The sequence below is a fragment of the Anser anser genome (genome assembly GCF_964211835.1).
Source record: "Anser anser genome assembly, chromosome: 29".
In the NCBI taxonomy this organism is placed as follows: domain Eukaryota; kingdom Metazoa; phylum Chordata; class Aves; order Anseriformes; family Anatidae; genus Anser; species Anser anser.
The window spans coordinates 2018038-2036441 of NC_139750.1; the positions used below are offsets into that span (position 1 = coordinate 2018038).

The window sequence follows — 18404 nt, forward strand, 5'->3', positions numbered from 1 at the left end:
CCACAGCACCCCCAGGGCATCTCTGGGGGATATTCTTGAAAAGGAAAAGAAATGCCTACACTACCAGAAGGAAAGGAATTCTGGTGTCTCATCTTTCACTTGCCTGCCCTGAAGGGCTCTCAGGACAGGTCAGAGCTGCTCCTCAGCCACTGAAGACAGGAATATGTCCGTGAAAAGTGCCTTGGGTCCGGATGTGTCTGCAGGGCAGAGCTGAGCACACAGAAGGTGGGACGGGGTCTGTGAGCAATGGCAGGGAGGAGATGTGGGGACAGGGAAGCAGCTGCCAGCAGGGACAGCTCCAGGCAGCAGAGACTTGGGCAGGGAGGGAGAGGAAGCTACTGCCTGAAACACGAAGGAAGGGGGGATTCAGGCACTGCCTGCCAGGTCTGCAGTACAGGTACCTTCTCTGCAGCAACCCCCTGCTCTCCTCTGCCACCCAGCACAGCCTCTGCCCTCAGGAGCTTTAGGGCATGAGTCACCTCCTCCTCAGCTGGACCTGCAGAGGAGGAGAGGAGCCTGTGTCCTGCAAGGTGATACATAACGAGGAGGCTAAGAGTACCTCCCCTGCAGTGTCACTTCCATAGGTGGCATGCAAGCTTGGTAAGATTTCCTTACGTGCCCACTGTGGTGGTTTCAGTTGGGTGGGTGGCCAAATTCCACCACTGCTACTCTCTCACTCCCCCTCCTCAAAGAGGAAGGGGGAGAAAAAACAATACAAAGGGCTCAAGGGTTGAGATAAGGATGGGGAGATTGCTCAACAATTATCCTGATGGGCAAAACAGTCTCAGAGCAGGGAGATAGATCTATTGCCTATTACGAACAAGCTAGAGAAGTGAGAAACAAAGGAAAGAAACCAAAAACACCCTCCCCATCTGCCCTCTTCCACCTCCTCCCCCAGAGTAGCACAGGTGAACAGGGGAATGGGGGTTGTGGTCAGTCTATAGCACTTCGTTTCTGCCGCTCCTTCTCGGTCACTCTCATCCCCTGCTCCTACATGGTGTCCCTCCCACAGGATGCCGTCCTTCCTGAATTGATCCTGAGTGGGCTTCCCACAGGAATCAGCTCTTCAAGAACTGATCCAGATATGGGTCCATACCATGGGGTCCACCCATCAGGAGCACACTGCTCCAACCTGGGTCCCCCACGGGCAGCAGCTCCTGCAAGGTGACCTGCTCCTGTGTGGGCACCTCCCCACAGGCTACAGCTCTGTCCCAGAATCTGCTCTGGTGGGGGTCCTCCACAGGCTGAAACCTCCATCAGTGAAGGTCCATTTGCTCCACTGTGGGCTCCCTCCACGGTTCCACTGTGGAACCCTGTTTCACCATGGTACTCCATGGGCTGCACAGGGACAACCTGCTTCACCATGGTCCTCACCACAGGGGACTTCTGCTCCGGTGCCTGGAGCACCTCTCCCCCTCCTTCTTCACTGACCTTGGAGCCTGCAAGGCTGTTTCTCACTCCTCTCACTCTCTTAGCTGCTGTGCAGCCGTGTTTTTAATTTATTTTTATTTCTTTCCCTTTCTTAAATCTGCTCTCACAGAGGCACAAACAACATTGCTTATTGGCTCGGATGTGGTCAGCAGCGGGGCCCTTATCTAACATGGGGCACCTTCTAGATTCTTCTCACAGAAGCCACCCCTACGCGCCCCTGCTACCAAAACATTACAACATAAACCCACTACACCCATCTGCCTTTCGCTGTGTCAGCCGGCTGGAGCATTGTGGTATTCTTTCTTATTTCTCCACCTGTGTGTGGTTCTCCTACTGTCTGGGGTGCAGGTGGGTGTAAGCTTCTGTTCTGAACTGGACTGATGGGCCCTGCTCTGAGCATGTCTTCTAGGGAACAAAGTACCCAAAACACATTTTAAACTCTCAGTCCTACTGTCATTTAATTGGGAGAGTTGTTGAATGAGCTGACTCATTCCTCATTCACCTCAGGGAACGGTCATTTCTGTGAGAGGAGGACTGCGTTTTGCTCAGAGATATCTGCCTAAGTGTCACTTTTTTCTTCTCCTAGACGAGGTCTGCATGCCCTGAGGCAGCAAATGTCCAACACCACCTTCCCCACAGAGTTCCTCCTCCTGCCATTTGCAGACACACGCAAGCTGCAGCTCCTGCACTTCGGGCTCTTCCTGGGCATCTACCTGGCTGCCCTCCTGGGCAACGGCCTCATCCTCACAGCCGTAGCCTGCGACCACCACCTCCACACCCCCATGTACTTCTTCCTCCTCAACCTCGCCCTCCTTGACCTGAGCACTATTACCACCACTGTCCCCAAAGCCATGGCCAATTCCCTGTGGGGCACCAGAGTCATTTCTTACTCAAGTTGTGCTACTCAAGTCTTTATGTTTGTTGCCTTCCTTGCAGCAGAGTTTTCTCTTCTCCCCATCATGGCCTATGACCGCTACATTGCCATCTGCAAACCCCTGCACTACGGGACAATAATGGACAGCAGAACTTGTGTCAACATGGCAGCAGCTGCCTGGGGCAGTGGCTTTCTCTATGCTGTGCTACACACTGCCAATACCTTTTCCCTCCCCCTCTGCCAAGGCAATGCCCTGGACCAGTTCTTCTGTGAAATTCCCCAGATCCTCAAGCTCTCCTGCTCAGATGCCTACCTCAGAGAGGTTGGGCTTCTTGTGGTTTGTGTCTGTATAGTATTTGGGTGTTTTGTTTTCATTCTTTTCTCCTATGTGCAAATCTTCAAGGCCGTGCTGAGGATGCCCTCAGAGCAGGGATGGCACAAAGCCTTTTCCACATGCCTCCCTCACCTGGCCGTGATCTCCCTGTTTATCAGCACGGGCACATTTTCCTACCTGAAGCCCCCCTCCATGTCCTCCTCCTCCCTGAATCTTTTGCTTGCAGTTCTGTACCCGGTGGTACCTCCAGCAATGAACCCCTTCATCTACAGCATGACGAACAAGGAGCTGAAGGATGCAGTGTGGAAATTGATGACTGGATGTTTTTCAGAAGAATAACTCTCTTCTTCAGCATATCACTCTTAATATAACTAAACGCTCAGATGTTTTTTCTTTATTTGTCATAGTGTTTTACACAAAGAAATATCACTGTTCATCCCCTTCCATATCGGTATCTACCTGTCTTGTGTGACTCCGAGACTTGGTGTAAACAACGTCTATTTTAAGTGTGTTTAGGATGTATTTAAATAAAAGGAAGGGCTCTACAAAGGTCTCTTCTTACAGTCTTTGGCATCCTCAGCAAAATTCAATTACTGCTGGACTTTGGCTTTCCTAAACTCACAGAACTCTTCTAAACAGATCACTGAAGAGGCCAAAGACAGCTTTCCTGAAGATCAGGGTTTTGAGCTTGCTATTTCTGAGTTATGCTGTCCTCCCACAGGATCAACTCCACCATCTCATGGTCACTGCAGGGAATATTGTTGACTCATCCTGAGCTTGCCATGAACCATATCCCCCAGATCCCTTTCTGCAGGGTTATGCTCCATACACTTGTCTCCCAATCTATATGTACATCCAGGAATACATGGTCTGATGTGCAGAATCTGGCATTAGTTCTTGTTAATTTTTAAATGGTAGATGATTGACTAGCTTTCAGATTTATCAAGACGTCTCTGTAAGGCCCATCTACCCTCAGGGGAATTGAAAGAGCCTCCTAATTTAGTAAATGTAGGGCAGTCCACTCATGTGCCTATGCTCTCAAACTCCTGTTTTTTCTCTCCTCCATCCTTTACTTATCCCTTGATACATCCATCAAGGAACAGACCAACCATTTTCAGAGTGTGCCTCTCAGCAGTACCTTGAGATTCTTGGAGAACAGCTTAACCACCACCAACAGCCCTCAGGGGCTGCAGAGATAGACTGAAATTAAACCCATCTCTTGCCAGAGCTGCTCGTCCCAGCTCTGCTTCTCATTGTCACTGCAGACAGCAGGCAGAGCTTGGCATGGTCCCACAGCTGAGGTGTGGCAGCCCAAAGATGTACCAACGCCCTCAGTCAGGTGCACAGACCAGAACAAGCTGGAGCCTGTGATTTCTGACATCCATGGAGTCACTGCCAAGGCATGGTGGGACAGGACATGCAGATCCTTCAGTGGGTGGGTACAGACTTCAGGACAGACAGGCTGGAATGATCCAGAGTTAGATTTCCTCACTGAAGTTGCCTGGATATATGGAGCTCCTCTATGTGACATGTGAAACATTCCGTGAGCCCTTGTGTGTGCCAATCAGAGGAGGGGTCACTAAGGGTGCAATCATGGTGGGAGAAAAAGAACCTGCAGCCAGGGTGAGGAAGTGGACAGAGTCATTGTTAAGCACCCCAAAGAAGTCTCTGGATGTATGAGTCTGGGTCTCCCTGAGGGCTTTTTAATGTCCCTGCCATTTTCCAGAAGGGGAACAGAGCTGAGTGCAAACAGTCCAGGTGGTTTCTGGAGCATCTTGGAATAGCTTCTTGGTCCAGCTGCCAGATGGTCCAACAGAGGTAATACAAACCTGGATCTGATACCTGCATGCCAGAAAGAGTTGGTCAGGGCTCATAGAATCATTAAGATTTTAAAAGACCTTCAAGATCATCTGGTCCAGCCATCACCCTACTGCTAATGTGGCTGTCGTGCCCCTGAAATTGTTGGGTCACAGATCCCAAGGGGCATGAGGAAAGAGAGTAGAAGACAGCAGATGTCACACCTTTTGAGGAGCAGACTTGGGCCTATTCTGGGGATGTGTAGTGAGGAGCTCAGGTATGAGAAACGATCCATAGCCAATAACACAGGCTCTGGAGAGGATCTCAGTGAAGCAGCATTTTTATTCATGACTGCAATGGCAGGCATCCTGTAAGCAGGAGCTCAAAGAAAAAGTATATCGTAACCTTATGTTCCCTATTACCTGATGCTTGATTCCTCCCCTGTTTCCTCATTGGCTGAGTACTACAGGTTCACAAACTACTGATGCTTATTACTGTATCATATATGAACAATTTTATTTGACTGACTGTTAATTTCTCCTTTTTTTTTTTTTCTTCTTCTCTCATGACTAGAGGGCCTGTGATTTATTGTTTTACCAATTTCACACTGCTCATCTTGTTTTTCTTAGCTATCCTCCTTATTTGGGGAGACTGGGACTTTCCACTGTCCCCTTATCTGCCAAACATACTCCCCACTGTTATGCCACTGTTATGCCTGCACAGTAACTTTTGAATATGCAAGGTTAGTGGAGTTTTCCACTGCAAAAACATAACCTGAATTCCCACAGAGGTGAGCAGCACACAAGAGCAGCAGAGCTCAGTACAGCTGTTCTTCAAGGACAGCATCTTCCAAGCACAGCACTAGTCCAAATCATAACGAGTTGCAACTTGAAAGGGAATTCAAGAGCACCAGAATGTATTGTTGCTCTTTCTAGTGCCAAGATCCTGAACAGCAGAGGCTGAAGGATTGAATAAACCTCTGAAAAAGTAAAAGTCAGGAGCAATCCTCCAAGTTTCTGAGGCTGTTAGCAGGCCTGACTGAAGCCCATCACCAAAGAGAGCATGAGGAGAACAAGCAGACCAGGTGCCTACCCCTGAGAATGAAGGAGGAAGTTGGATGTACTAAATCCAAGTGGAAAACAAAAACATTGAGGTGGCTCTGATGCCACCAGAGCCCTTGCTGAGTTTCAACAAGGGCTGGATCATGACCAAGCCCTGCTCCCCATCCCCTGGGAAGGGGGAGCCTTTCCCTCACAGGAGTCTCAGGGCTCTTGCTGGAGGCAGTGTGATGTGGGGGTGTGCAACGGCAAGTGCAGAACAGTGGATGGACACCTCATGAGTTCTGTGCAGGGGTGAGGATTCGAGGAGGCCCTGGGGCTGGTGTCTCCTCATGGTCCTCAGTGGAAGAGATGGCAGCCCTAGAGGATCACATCCAGGCGGATTTTGAATATCTCTAGAGAAAGAGACTCCCCAGTCTGTCATGGCCACCTGTTCCAGTGCTCTCTTACCCTCACAGTAAAGAAGTGTTTTCTCATATTCAGATGGAACTCCCTGTTTTTCAGTTTGTGCCCATTGCCTCTTGTCCTGTCACTGGGCTCCACTGAAAAGAGTCTGATTCCATCATCTTGACACCCTCCTTCAGATACTTATACACATGGATGAGATCCTCTCTCTGTCTTCTCCGCTGAAGAAAGCCAACGTCACCACTGTCTTCTGAAAGGACAAGAAGCAGGGTGCAAAAATCCTACAGGCCAGTCAGCCTCACCTCCATCCCTGGAAAGGGGATGGAGCAGCTCATCCTGGAGGTCAGCTCCAAGCACGTGCAGGGCTAAGAAGGTGATCAGGAATAGTCATCATGGAGTCGTCAAGGGGAAATCATAGAATGACTTGGGTTGGAAAGGGACCTTTAAGAGCATCTAGTTCCAAGCCCCCTGCCATGGGCAGGGACGCCACCCATTAGATCAGGTTGCCAGGGCCTCAGCCAACATGGTTTTGAACATATCCGGGGATGGGACATCCAGAGCCTCTCTGGGCAACCTGTTCCAGTGCCTCACCACCTTCTGAGGGAAGAATTTCCTCCTTACCTACCTAAATCTCCCCTCTTTTAATTTAGAACCATTCCCGCTTCTCCTGTCATTAACTGATTGAGAAAAAAAAAAAAAAAAAAAAAAGAAAAAAGTAGTTTCTCTCCATCTTTTTTATAAGCCTTCTTTAAGTACTGAAAATTTGCAATGAGGTCACCCCAGAGCGTTCTCTTCTCCAGGCTGAACATCCCCAGCTGTCCCCCAGGGGTCAGTACCGGGTCCAGTCTTGTTCAACTTACTCATCCTAGAGAATGCAACAGAGTGCACCCTTAGCAAATGTGCTGAAGACACAAAACCGTGAGGAGTGGCTGATACTGCAGAGGTCTGTGCCGCCATTCGGAGGGACCTCGGTAGGCTGTAGAGCTGGGCAGTGAGGAACCTCATGAATTTCAACAAAGGCAATGCAAGGTCCTTCTCCTAGGAAGGAATAACCCCATGCACCAGGACAAGTTGGGGGGTGATCTGCTATAAAGCAGCTCTGCAGAGAAGGACAAGACAGTCCTGGTAGACAGCATGTTAGCCGTGAGTCAGCAATGTTCCCTTGTGGCCAAGAAGGCCCACGGTATCCTGGGGTGCATTTGGAAGAGTGTTGCCCGCAGGTCAAGGGAGGTGATCCTCCCCCTCTACTCAGCCCTGGTGAGGCCTCAGCTGGAGTATTATGTCCAGTTCTGGGCCTCCCAGTACAGGAGGGACATGGAACTACTGGAGAGAGTGCAGAGGAGGGCTACAAAGATGATGAGGAGACTGGAACATCTCTTATACGAGGATAGGATGAGAGAGCTGGGCTTGTTTAGCTTGGAGAAGAGAAGTCAGAGAGGGGATCTCCCTTAGAGAGGGATGAGAGAGATATGTTAAAGGGGAGTTTTATATATATTTTTTTTAGCTAAAGGTATAGGGAAAGATCCCATGTTAGAGAAAAGGCAAAAAGGAAGGCAATATTTTTAGGAGGCATACCCTGACAAAATGCTAATACTTACCTTTCCAATCTCTGAAGTTCTCATGGAATCTATCTTACACAACGTCTGGCACCTCAGAGGTGCTGGACCTGAGAAGACGTTAGAGAAATCCCAACTTGTGTGAGTTTGTGACTGGTATTGAAGGTTCTGGGCCCCATTTCAGCCCTAGGACATCAAACTCAGGATGAGATGCCTCAGTTGAATCCTTGTGATTTCTAGCCTCAGCTTGGGAAAAATGTGATTCCTGCCAGTCACAGTCTGGGTGTCCTGCCTAAAACTGAAAGAGGACAACGTGATTCTTTGATGAAATTTCTCCTGATAGGAGAAATGACACTGCTAGAAGTGTCTCTCCCCAGCTGTGGGAGGGAACTTCAGGGATTGCATCAGTCTGTTTCAAAGTTGGTTCCCTGGAGGCCCAGTGACAGACATGTCAAGGGACACAAGAGAGGGCAGAGACAGAGAGGCCTTGGGCTGGAGCTGTGCTGCTGAGCTGGGCCAGGCTCCTGGGCCCAAGGGGAGCTCCTGGCAAGTGGGCAGCGCTGCAGAGAGACAGCTCTGCCCACGAGCAGCTCCTCTGCACAGCGCAGCAGGGCTGGGGGCACTGCCTGCAGGGGACAAGGGTGGCTGGGAGAAGAGAGGGAGATGTTAAAGGCAGTGTGGAGGGGGGCTGCTGAGAGCTCACTGCAGGACAAATCTTCACAGCCCTGAACAGGGTAAGTCTAAGGCTGCAGGGCAAGGCAGATGAAAGTATCCTAGGGGTCTCTTCTACAGTTGCCAGTTCCATGGCTGGTAGTCACCGGGGATGTGTGGCTCTAAAATGGAAGAATATAGGTTTCCTAGTTTATATACTGGCTTGTCCAGTGCAGAGGATGGGGATGTTTCCTGAATCAATGATTTCCTGCCAAAGCTGTCAGAGGGACAGGACATGAGGGTTCCTTCTCACAGGGCTGGCTGCAGGCTGTGCAGCCAGGGTGCAGGCAGGGGTGGCCAGGGCTGTGGTGCAGAGCAGGGTCCCTGCTGTGCCCCAGGGGCTGTGTGCTGGGGCAGGGCCTCTGCCGCCTGCCAGGCTCAGCACTCAGCCTGCCCAGGGAGCTGCCCAGGGAGATATGGGGAGAAGCTGTGGGTGGAAGGAGCCCCCCCCAGCAGGGCAGGGTCCTGCTGGTGTCCAGAGGCTTCTGCCTGGGGCAGTTTGCTCACAGATCCACAGCACCCCAGGGACAACTTTAGGGGAGAATGAAAGGAAAGACCAGGCTTTCACTGAGGCTTTCAGAGAATGACACTGAAAGAGAGCTGTAGGTCTGTGAAAAGCCTCAGATTTTCTCTTCACACTCCTCTGCCTACAGAGAACACCAAAACCACCTTCAGTGTTTCTCATGGGATTGTTGGATGTCCTTGGAGCCTGAAAACAGTGATGCCTCTGGCCTTTGGGCACTGTAGATCCATCCCCAGTGCTCTTCACTGGATATTGTAGGGCAGTACTGACTTCTGCTGAGCCCACAGAGGGATCTGCCTGGACATTAAGGCACCTCAGACAGAATAAAACAGTGGTCATAAGGAAGACACAGTGTGTCTTGTTGAGGAGGAATCTGTGAAACACAGTAGCGGTTTTGCTCAGAGAAGTCTTGCTAACTTGACTCTTTTTCCTCCATGGACAGCCAACCATGCCCGGAGGCAGCAAATGTCCAACAGCACCTTCACCAACGAGTTCCTCCTCCTGCCATTTGCAGACATACGCGAGCTGCAACTCCTGTACTTCGGGCTCTTCCTGGCCATCTACCTGGCTGCCCTCCTGGGTAACGGCCTCATCCTCACAGCCGTAGCCTGCGACCACCACCTCCACACCCCCATGTACTTCTTCCTCCTCAACCTCGCCCTCATCGACCTGGGTACTATTACCACCACTGTTCCCAAAGCCATGGCCAATTCCCTCTGGGACACCAGGACCATTTCCTATGCAGGCTGTCCTACCCAGGTCTTTTTCTTTGTTGTCTTTGTCACAGAAGAATTTTACCTTCTCACCATCATGGCTTATGACCGCTACATTGCCATCTGCAAACCCCTGCACTATTGGACAATAATGGCCAGGCAGAACTTGTGTCAACCTGGCAGCAGCTGCCTGGGGCAGTGGCTTTCTCTATGCTATGCTGCACACTGCCAATAGCTTTTCCCTCCCCCTCTGCCAAGGCAATGCCCTGGACCAGTTTTTCTGTGAAATTCCCCAGATCCTCAAGCTCTCCTGCTCAGATGCCTACCTCAGAGAAGTCGGGGTTCTTGTGGTTAGTGTCTGTTTATTATTTGGGTGTTTTGTCTTCCTTGTGCTGTCCTATGTGCAGATCTTCATGGCAATGCTGAGGATCCCCTCCCATGAGGGCAGGCACAAAGCCTTTTCCACATGCCTCCCTCACCTGGCTGTGGTCTCCCTGTTCATCAGCACTGGCACATTTGCCTACATGAAGCCCCCCTCCATGTCCTCCTCATCCATGAATCTTTTGCTGGCAGTTCAGTACTCGGTGGTGCCTCCAGCAGTGAACCCCCTCATCTACAGCATGAGGAACAAGGAGCTGAAAGATGCAGTGTGGAAAGTGATGACTGGAGGTTTTTGAAAAGCAATTAACTGCATGTCCATTGCATATCACTCATAATGTAACTCATTAAAGGCCAAGACATATATTATGGTTATTATTTTGTTTGTTTGTTTGTTTTACTTTTTGCTTTACTCATGTAGTGATATATTTGTCAAAAAAAAAAATATTCTTCTTTCTTCCCCTTCCAGTTCACTACCTAATGTCTCGTCTGACTCTGAGACTTGGTGTAAACAGGGTGTATTTACAGGCCAAATTAAATATTTACTGTGTATTTAAATAAAAATATGGTTCCTGCAGTGACTTGTTTGCCAGAGATCCATCCTCAGAGAAATGTCATGGCACTTGGCTGTGTGCAGAGGTTGAGGGGAAAAGAGTCCTGGCACAGCAGCAATGCCAGGGAGCCCCAGGGCTTGGTCTGTCCCTAGCTGCTCTCCCTTTCACCTCCCACACTCTCCTACAGAGCCCTTATCTTGCTGTGAGGAGTAATTGCTCTTGTCACTTGCTCACTGTGCTGCTGTGGGGCAGTCCTGTGTCCACAGGCAGGGACAGGCCAGGGGCACTTCTCTAACACAGCTGGCTCTGTACCAGCATCTCCAGCATAAAAGGAGATCTGTTTGGGGCAGTGCCTGAAGACTCAGGTCTTCTCCCAGACCTGCTGTCATGGATATTTCAAAGGAACTGACTTGAAAGAGGCTCCTTGCTTTGCTTGTTTCTCTGTGGGCTCAGGCAGATAAGATAGGAGTCCCAGGATCATATTTTTTGCAGGGAGGGATGATTCCATTCCTGCCTGTTGGTGCCCAGCACCTATGAGATTTTGACTTCACTGGCCTGTGTCCACAGCATTCAAGGCTGTCCTCCTGGGAGAGTCAGGGAGGACCAGCAGAGCAGGGGCAGGGCTTGGACCTTGTACTCTGGACACCCTGGCAGATGCTGCCCCAGGGCAATGGTCCAAGAGCAGCCCCTTGCAACCACTCTTCCCAGCACTGGGCTCTCACCCCAGTTCACACAGGTGGTTTCTTCCTCTGGATATGGACACTAAATGACTACATCGGGAGTCCATGTTTCCCTTGTCCATATGAGACTGCACACAGTGTGGTTGTGGTGAGATGAACCTGAGTAAGTCCAAGTGCCAGAAACTGTTCCCTAAGGGTGCCATAAATTCCAGTGGGACAGAGAGAGTCTAAAGTTCACTTGCCATTGGAGGTATGGTCCCCTAGAATAGCAGATGAATAAAGCAATCCTAGTCATCATAACTGTCACAACAACTCCTTCTCTGCAGAGTTTGCCTAAAACGTATATTTTCCTAAAGTATATATTCAGTTCTTGAATCACTTTTCTACACATGGGTGGGCATTTCCTTCAGGATGCCCTGGAGTTGCTAAAGGCTGCATGAGGAAACCTGAGTCGGGACATGTGGGAGGCCTTCTGAAGCATGAGCTGGTTGGCAGGCAGAGTACCTGAGGGATTGTCCAGGGCATCCCTTGCACCCACTGCTCCTGGACGGGGCTGGGAAGAGGACTCCCGAGCACAACAGCTCCTTGTAGCCCTGTGGATGCTGGCTGTGAGGTCACTTCTGTCCCAGCCCCTGGCTGGCCAACAGCAGGGAGGCAGAGCCTCTGAGGTCATAAAGGCCATCAGAAAGCTGTCCCCAACACGGTGACACATTTGGGGAGCTCAGGGGAAATCTGGGAGAATAAAGGTGGGAGATTTGGGGGAGAGAAGAGGGACTTGGCTAACAGACGGAAAGATCTGGAAGAGGTGAGAGGAGTTCGTGTAAGGCTGTGCTGCTGCAACACTGACTAGGAAAACATTCATGTCAAGCCCTGGCAATATTTCTAAGCAGTAACCGTAAGCCCTATCCCTACATCTAAATGCTATCCCTCTCTCTGCAAGGAATCCACTACTCTTATCCCTAACCTCAAACCTCACCTGGCATGGGTTAGCCAAGTCCCAAACCCATAAGGCCTTACCATACACTCTTAGCTCAGTTCTCACCCTATTCCTCAGCCTTTTGTCCCTAGCACTGAATTCCAGCCTTAACATGATTCCTCAACAGAGCCCTGAAGAAAATCCCAACAAATAACCTAGTCTCTACAATAGACACAGACTAGAAACCAAGGCAGAAAACACAAGCCTCCCTCTAATACCCTGCCCAACCACTAACTGTGGAAGGCAAGATCTAATCCAGAAACCCTAACCTGATCACCTGATCCCCAAATCCTGCATTGTTGTGGTCTAGTCCCTTACTGAAGCAGTCTGGCCTCATGAAGCTGAGAGAAACAACCCTGCAGACACCAAGGTCAGTGAAGAAAGAGGGTGAGGTGGTGCTGCAGGTGCTGGAGAAGAAGTTCCCCTGCAGCCCATGGTGCACCAAGTTGGAGCAGATCTCCACACTGCAGCTGATGGAAGACCCCATGTGGGAGCAGGTGGATGTGGCCTGAAGGAGGCTGCAGTCCGGGGAGAGTTCCTGCAGGAGGAGACTGCGTCAGAACTGTGGAGAGGAGCCCAGCTCTAGGCAGGCTCATGGTGGGGCCTTTCTTCTGAGGAGAAACTTATATCGACCCTTTGACAGGTGCTGCACAGGCAAGGACAAGACTCAGGATGGCATCGCCCTTGAAGAAGGAACTACCTTTGCGATTCCCTTAAAGTGTGCAACTCCTGGCTGTGTCACAGCATGAGTCACTGCACTGTGAATGCTGACCAAAGTCCCACCATGACAGATGCAACCTCATGCTTCCCCTGCAGCCACTCCATCTGGTCTTCCTGAACTACCATTGACAATGCAGACTCAAGCAAACAGAGACAAAAGGGAATGTAAGAATGCCCATGCTGTACAAACTCAACGACAACGATACATGCTAGCAAGTAACTGGAATACGAGCTGAGCACCAGCTCATCACAAGCACCAGATTCATGCTTAGTTGGTTTGAAAGGACTGAGAACAGGGCATTAGAAAAAAAACATAAAAGAAGGAGCTACATCTTCTCCATGTGGACTCAGCAGCAGCAGCCCTGCAGAATGACAACCCATCTGGCCGCTCATGGCTTGGACAAGTGTAGAGTTTGCTGCTTGAAGAACTGTCTGGAAGGCCATGCTCAAAGAGCCTGAGTGAAGAGAGATCAGTCCAGTTGGTGGACGGTCACCGGTGGCACTCCCCAGGCCTCAGTACTAGGTCCAGTTTTGTTTACTATTTTGATGGATGATCTGAATGAGAGGAAAAAATGCACCCTCAGTACATTTGCAGATGATAACAAGTTAGGTGGGACAGTTGATCTTCTTGTGGGTAGGAAAGGTTTGCAGAGGGATCTGGAAAGGCTGGATTGATGGACTGAGTCTAATCACATGACATTCAACAATGATTAAGTGCCAGCTCCTGCACTTGGATCATAACAACCCCATGCAGCAGCACAGGCTTGGGGAAGAGTGGCTGGAAAGCTGCCCAGCAGAAAAGCACCTGGGGATGTTGGTCAACAGCCAGCTGAACATGAGCACCCACCCCCTGTCATGGCCAGGGACACCGACATCTTCCAATAGATCATCTGTGCTTATGAGGTCACTGTCAGCTGAAGATCTGATAGGCCAGGAGCAGGCCCATGGCAGGTGAATGTTCCTGTGATGCCAGTGGTGCCTGAGTAGCTGATAGGCCGAGAGCAAACATGGCCTGTGCTAGACACTGTGAGGACCCTGGTGCCTGAGAAGCTTGTAGGCCAGGAATAAGCACGTGGCTTGTGTGGGTCTTTGGGAGCTTATGATATCATGTTGGCGATGGCACCCCATGCTTGATTACTCCTGCAATCCAACAGAAACCCCAGGCACCTGTCTACTGGTGCATCACACTTGTTCATAGGTGAGCAGAAAGCAAAGAGGTGTCTATGTGGTGCTCAGGTCAGTGGCTGCACGGATGTCAGAGAATCACAGAATCATGGAATGGTTTGGGTTGTAAGAACCCTAGTGACCATCTAGTCCCACCCCCCCTGCTACAGGCAGGGACACCTTCCATTAGGCAACATGTGCTTATGAGGTCATGGTCAGCTGAGGAGTTGATAGGCCAGGAGCAGGCCCCTGGCCTGTGAATGCCATCTGGATGCCAGTGGTGCCTGTGCAACTAACTGGCTGAGAGCAAACATGGCCTGTGCTAGATGCTGTGAGGACCCTGGTGCCTGAGAAGCTTGTAGGCCAGGAATAAGCACCTGGCTTGTGTGGGTCTGCGGGGAGCTCATTGGTGATCAATTAGCTGATAGGTCAGGGCAAGGCGCATGGATTGTCCAGGTACCTGTGAGGTCACTGGTGCCTGAGGAGCTGGCAGGCCTGGAACAGGCCAAGAACTTGTGTAGGTGTTTGTGAGGTCATTGCTGTCTGAATACAGGCCAGGAGCAGGCCCATGGCGGGTGAGGATGCTATGGCATCACCCGGAGCTGGGTTGGACAGAATCATGACATATCCCGTGCTGGAAAGAATTGAAGATCAGTGAGTCCAGCTTCATCTTCCAGACTAAAAAATAAACTATTTGTATCTAAAAACCTATAAAAACTATATATATATTACAAATATTAAAATATTAAAAATATAATATATATTTAAAAAACATTATATATATGTATAAATATATGTATATATATGTATATATATATACATAATATATGTATAAATAATATAATAAAATATATAATATAACATAATATAATATAATATATATTATTATATAATATAATATATATTATATATATTGTATTATAATATATATTATATATATTATATAATATAATATATATATAATATTATTATAATATAATATAATATAATATAAATATAATATAATATAAATGTAATATAAATATATATCATATAGAGTCATATATATCATATAGAGTAATATATAAATTAATATAATATATATAATATATATAATATAATATTATATATTATATTATATATAATATATATAATATTATATATATAATATATTATAATATATTTATATTAATATTATAATATAATATTATATATTATATTATATATAATATATATAATATAATATATATAATATATAGTAATATAATAGTATATATGTAAAATATATATTTTCTATATATTTATATGATATATTTTTTAGTTAAGACTAATATATATATATACACATACAGGCCCATGACAGGTGAGGATGCTGTGGAATCACCTGGAGCTGGGTTGGACAGAAAAATGAAATATCCCGCACTGGAAAGAACTGAAGATCAGTGAATCCATCTCCAGCCTCCAGAATAAAAAATAAATTAGATGTATCTAAAAAACTTTAAAACCTATAAATATATGTTAAAAATATTTAAAAATATAAAATATACATTTATAAAAAATAAACGTTTTTAATATATGTATAAAAATAATAATATTTATAAAATAAACTATATGTCTAAGAGCATTGTCCAAAGATTTACTGGACCCTGCCAGGCTTGGTGCTGCGAGGAGGCTGGGAGGCACCGCAGGGCCAGGCCTGGGCACGGGGCCAGGAGGAAACCACCGCCTTCCTGCCCGGGCGCCATGTCACGTGGGCTGCGGTTTGTGCACCTGCAGTGGCAGGCGGGCTCCAGCTCCCGACCCGCCGCGGGGAATAACGGCCCCTGGGTGACACGCTGAGAGCCAGGGAGACGCCTGAGGCTCTGGGCTGCAGCTCTGCTGCCAGGGCAGGCCCTGGACCAGCTCTGGCTGCTGCCAGGACCCCACAGGAGGCTCCCTGGGGAGGGACGGGCCAGCCAGCGCTCCCGGCATGGGGCTCGGGCCCTGCCCAAGGGCCTTTCCCAGCTGCTGCTGCCAGCACAGCGGGGGCTGTAGCAGGGGCAGGGGCTGGGCCCTTCCCAGCCTGACACAGCCCCGCTGCAGGCCCAGCCCCGTGGATCCCATGGCGCAGGGACGGCCGGACAATCGCACCTTGGGCTCTTGGACGCTACAGCTCAGGAGATGCTCCCTGCTCCCGGTCCCCACAGCGGGCTGCAAGGGGTGTCAGACCCATCTGCCCCCACACCCAGCCCTACCCCACGATGATCTCCCACCGCAGTGACGTGAGACCCGCAGCGGAGCCGTCCCTCATATATGGTCATGAAGAGCGCTGGAGAAGTTCATTGGAGAGCTGGGCTGCGTCGGAGGGGAGATAAGTGCCGATAACGTCTAAAAAGGTGCCTGCTGTTTCGATTGGCTCCTCCTGCAGCTGGGACAGCATCTGCACAGATATATTGCCCTCCCTTCATCGCCATTGCCTTGTGGGTCCCCAGGAACTCCAGCAGCAGGGCCGTGCTGTGAGGGCAGGAGCCTCAGGATGGGGACAGAGGGACTCCTGTCCCCTTGGGTGCTGTGGCTGCTCCTCTGGGTGCAGCTTTCCAGAGGTAAGTGCCAGCTGCTTTTTTCAACAGCCTGGGGCCAGCGGGCAGCAACAGGGTCATTGGGATCCCCCTGGGAGTGGGATTGCTTTCCAGGCACCACTGAAATGAGAGGCAGAAGGTTCTCAGTCCCTTAGCCCTGTCCTTTAATCTGTGCCTGTCTGGGTGGGAGAGGGTAATCCATTTCCACAGCTCCCATGATTATGGCAGCCCATGCCTGGCTCCATTTCCAGACACCGTGTCCTCGTGTACCCTTTTAGGACCCCTTGTTCCCCAGCACTGTCCCTCCGGAGATGGAGAAGTCCCAGACAGTGACAGCAGTCCTCAGCGATCTTGTGGGCACAGCCTATGTCTGGGGTGTCCTGGAGGGGTTGTGTGCTGCTCCCTGCCCCTGGGATTTGGGGAAACAGTGATCCCAGGAGGGCTGGTTGTGCCCCCCAGACAGAAGGGCACTGTGGCTTCTGCACCAGAGGTGACAGAGAGGTGTCCCTCCTGGGGGCCCTGGCCAAGCTTAGAGGCTGGGCTGACAGCAGGGATGAAGAGGGGACACAGGTTGGGGGGGAACCTTGTAATTTTTTCTTTGTGCCCCCTGGACAGACTGGAAGCCCCAGGGTTTTGGTACATTTGGGAGGTGCCTGGGGCAGGTGGGACAGGGAGAAGTATGGGTCAAGGAACATGGGGCTGTTCAGGGACTCCTGGTCTGGGGAGGAGTGGGAGCCCTGTGCAGGGCTGGGGGTGGTATGCAGGTGGGCATGGGCATGGGCAGGGAGCCACTGGTGTGGGAGGAGATGCTGAGGGTTGTGTGGCAGTGAATGGTGCAAGAGGGCTGAAGCTGGGCACCCCCAGCCCAGTTCTGCCCATGGGGAGAGGAAAGACCCCCACACCACCCCAGGGACAGGCCATGCAGGACAGGGCTCCCACCCTGGGGTCTGTGACTGTGCCTGATCCAGGGACAATCTCAGACCCTCAGTGTGGGGCTCGAAGCTCTCCTGACCCTTCCCCTGTTGGTGTTTGAAGGGGCTGCGGAGGTGAGGCTGGCGGATGGCGGCAGGCGCTGTGCTGGGAGAGTGGAGGTGAAACACCAGGGCCAGTGGGGGACCGTGTGCGATGACTACTGGGACATCTTCGATGCTGCAGTGGTTTGTAGGCAGCTGGGCTGTGGGGTTGCTCTTGAAGCTCTTCAGAAAGCACACTTTGGGCCAGGATCTGGTTCCATTTGGATGGATGATGTTCACTGTAATGGCACTGAGTCTGCCCTGTCTGACTGCACACACAAAGGATGGGGTCAAACAAACTGCGATCACGGGGAGGACGCTGGAGTGACATGCTCAGGTAAGGGCTGAACTTGTTCCCTACCTCTGGGACGAGGACACTTCTAAGGGACCTGGCTGTGACCTCAGGAAGCAACAAGTGGACACCAGAACATGGCTCTGGGTGTCAAGTTGCACTCTGAGCTGGGTCTGTCACTGCTGGTGTCCCTTGTCCCTGGGGAAAGCCCAGTGGGAGCGCACCCAGCCTGGCCCTGAAGCTGGAGCAGCCAACCCTGGGAAGGTGCCCGGGGCTGGGAGAGGAAAGCCCCCACCCTTCCCCATTGTGCTGGCTGGTTCCCATCTTCCTCCTCCCATTCGCCCAGGCCCTCTCTGGCAGGCTGGTCCCTATGCCAGGGGAATCTAGAGCAACTGCCCCAGCCACCAGCAGCCTCAGGGAAGGGTGTGCAATGACCCAGGCCTTTTGGGTTGTACCCCCAGCAGACAAGAGAACCTCGGCCAAAGCAGGGGGGCTGCTCAGAGGGCAGGAACACTGGGCTTGAGCAGAGGAGCAGGGTGGCAAGTGGCACCTTGTTCCTGTCCCAGGGTCACCCTACGAGAGCCAGTCCCTGGAGACATGGCCCCTCCAGGCCATGCTGACCCACTGCCCAGCGTCTCCTGCCTGCCCTGTGCCCCGGGAGCTGTGCCAGCACCTCCTGGCTCTCCTC

The 18404-nt window shown here is 50.5% G+C and overlaps 1 pseudogene across 1 annotated transcript; it reads left to right on the forward strand.

Moving 5' to 3' along the window:
* The first annotated feature begins 9154 nt into the window (after positions 1 to 9154).
* On the forward strand, positions 9155 to 10079 carry LOC310887770 (olfactory receptor 14C36-like; annotated as a pseudogene). Its single transcript has one exon. The product of its transcript is annotated as an olfactory receptor 14C36-like (transcript).
* The last annotated feature ends 8325 nt before the right edge of the window (positions 10080 to 18404 follow it).